A 3,596-nucleotide genomic window follows, 5' to 3' on the forward strand; every position below is an offset into this window, starting at 1 on the left:
CAGTTTCTCGTGTTCTCATTCAGCATCATTACATTTGTCACTACGGCCGTCTTCCTCTGCTTGTCCACCACTGATACGTCCAGTATATACACAGTCTCTCGACCTGTGTCCAGTGTGTTCAGTTTTGCCTTCCCTGTTAGTCTGTATTTGTTCCTGCTGTGTTCCCACCTGTTGTCCATCCTCTCATTATCCTGTGTGTATTTTAGTCCTCAGTCTCGCTCCGCTTGTTTCCCTCCTGACCTGGGTTTTTTGTATCTTTTACTTTTGGGTGTTTTTGTCAGAGAAATAAAGCTTTCTCTTTCAGCTCATCCTTTTCTGTTTGAGTCCTGTGTTTGGGTGCTGTCTTACCGGCCACGCCGCCCCCTCGGCCTGTGCTTCGAGGACTCTGATAGTTAGAATGACTCGGGGGTGTTGATTCATTGAAACTAACATAATCATCCTGCTGCAACCAGGTTTCTGTACGGCAGAGTGAATCGATTTGTTGATCAATTATTAACTCATGTAGCAACAGAGACCTAATGTTTAATAATCCACATCTCACAGTTTTTCTCTTTGGTGCTGTTGTGGATACTGTTTGGTTTTTCTTGGTGATTTTGTATTTTTAAATTATTTTTTGTCGGACACTAAATGAAACATTTGTGTGACAAATATGCAAAAACCTAAGGACCCCCAAAAGTTGATCCTGTTCATCTGGATGTAGTGTTTCCAGCATCATCACACCCACTGACATCATCCATGATAACACATGGCAACAATTCAAACAACACAAACACAATAACATCAGACAGAATCATCAAGAAAAAATCCCTGAAACCATGACACAAAAACATTCATGAATAAAAACAGTTCTTCATACATATTCATGATCTACTGTGCAGAGGTGTGGACTCGAGTCACATGACTTGGACTCGAGTCAGACTCGAGTCATTAATTTTATGACTTTAGACTTGACTTGAAAAAATGTTCTAAGACTTGTGACTTGACTTGGACTTTTACACCAATGACTTGGGACTTGAATTGGACTTGAACCGGTTTACTTGAAAAGACTTGATATTTCACCCCAAATATAAAATTTAACATGCATATTATATAGAGATTGAAAATGTGACGTCATTCAGGGGTAAAACCGCAAAGGATACTGGGAACTCGTGGCAAGAGGTACTAGCGCACGCAGGCTTTCAATTGAACTCAGTTACACAGCGATAAAAAGAAACACAAAAATGTCAAGAAGCTGTTGTATTATTAACTGCAATAGCCGGTCGCATGACAGCCACGGGAAGCCGACGGGTAAAGAGATCGGTTGTTATCGGATTACGTCGTTGAAGAGAAATTGTTCGAGCCATGTTTCCGAAGTAACAAAGACGCGACGGATGGCCTGGATTGCAGCCATTCAAAGACCAAATATAACGTCCCAGAACACTCCAGCTCACAGGTTAGTCTGCTCCAAGCATTTACACAAAGGTCAGTCTGCTCTTGTAGTTAATGCGTCATTTTCATAACACAATTGGTGATATAGGTTACAAGCAAGTCTGGCGCTGAACAGAAATTGTCGCGCTATGCTCCTTTGTTTATTGTGCATAAATAGTAAATTGTCCTGACACAATATTGCGTTTCGCTTCTGTTATTACCATGGTACATTGACAAAAACATATACTTTTATTCACAGGGTAAAACAGTTGTTTTGTATCACTAATTGCCCAGTACGATTACAGCATACAGTATTATTGTCACTGCTACATTTCTGTGATGCTACCAGAAATTATTTCCACTACTAATTAATTACCGTTGAGCTCAAAGGTTATATTAATAAACGGTTAACGAATGTGTATTTATGAAGACGATTTGTGAGACTGGTAAACTTATGATACGTACGATGGTCTTTACTTTCTACACGGTGCATTTCAAGGTCCTGCACCCATCCGTCGGTAAACTGTACCTGGGCTTGTTGCAGTGACCTGAAGTTACTAAACTTCATGAGTGTATGCACTCACTCCAAGAAGCGTATGATTATAAATATGCTACGATGAGATAGCTGACTTCATCTAACTAGCAAATGTTGTCCAGGCTACGTTGGTGATGCAGTTTTTTTTTGCAACATTATTTTTTCGTTTTTTTTTTTAAAGACTCGAAAGGACTTGAAATTCAAAATTTCAGACTTGTGACTTTACTCGGACTTTTACACCAGTGACTTGAGACTCGACTCTGACTTGCCTGACATTACTTGAGACTTGACTTGTGACTTGAGGATAAAGACTTGAGACTTACTTGAGACTTGCAAAACAATGACTTGGTCCCACCTCTGCTACTGTGTGATGTAATGATATTAAACATCATTTATATGCCGCTGGCCTGATGTTCAGTAATTCCGTTTCTGTACATGTGGAATAAACACAGGGAATGTGAGTCGATGTGGCATTCCTAATGAAGCGGTGCGGCAGAGCTGGCGTGGAGAGGTGAGGTTTTCATCCGCCAGCGCGGCTGTGGTGTGACATTTAGTGGTTAATGAGAGTGCAGATGAAAGCGGAGCGTGAACGAGCGGAGCTGCAGGTCGCAGCGTGATGCAGATCAGACAAAGAAAAGGGCACAAACGGTTTCTTCTGCGTCATCACCAAACTCTGAGCCAAGGGCAGCTAAGGTGCATCACGTACGGCACATCACTAAACAACACTGAGTGAACAAAACAGTGAGCAACACCTCTGACCTCTGACGAGAAGGTGCGGCCGTTTAATGAGCAGATGGAAACAGAAGCTGCTAAAGAGTCCAGGTATTAGACATGGCCCCTGGAGAGCAGCGTCTTTTAATAGCAACCACATGTTTTCATGGTTTCAGCTAGCTGATCCCAACAACACAAACACGTTTGTTAGCCATATACAGCCACATATTTCCAGATTAAACTCTTACACATGATGTGTTTTAGCGATGCCATAACATTGAAGCAGCACAGCGTGGTCAGTAAGTCAGAACAAACTACGACATAAGGAACACACATTTACACACTAACTGATTTAAAGACCATCCAAGAAGTCGGAGCTCCGGTCCGTGATACTCGACTCTTTGATTTGGATGGTGTTGAGCACGAATTAATAGCTATCTGTGTGAAGTCCTTTAATATCCAGGATGGAAAACTTTAGCTGATAACTTCACCCTCTCATGCAGATGCAGCGGTGATGTCACATGACCACATCCAGCTGTTAAATGCAGTGTTTTGTTCATAGACACATGAAATGTGCTCACGCTGACAGTGAAGAAAACAGCGTTTATTTGTCTGCGATTAAAGCGGCTTTAAGTCAGCGCGAACGCCCGAACTGAGCGTGATCATTAAGGACAAAACACTTCCACCTGATGAGCAGTCACACGAGTCCTCCTCTTCTTCAGCTGTGCGTCACACGGTGACCTTTTGACCTCTGTGCAGCAGGTAAACATTCATGTAAACACTCAGTATCGACCTGTTTAATATGAACTCACGGACACGCCATCAATCACAGCAGAGCACATCCACACAGTTTATCTCATAAACTGCATACATGAATAATCTGAGCGACGGAGAGGAGGCAGAGGCGGAGGAGGTGGAGGTATAAATAGAGGAGACAGACAAA

Source organism: Simochromis diagramma, unplaced genomic scaffold (assembly GCF_900408965.1).
Source record: "Simochromis diagramma unplaced genomic scaffold, fSimDia1.1 OVJJ01000251.1, whole genome shotgun sequence".
Lineage (NCBI taxonomy): Eukaryota > Metazoa > Chordata > Actinopteri > Cichliformes > Cichlidae > Simochromis > Simochromis diagramma.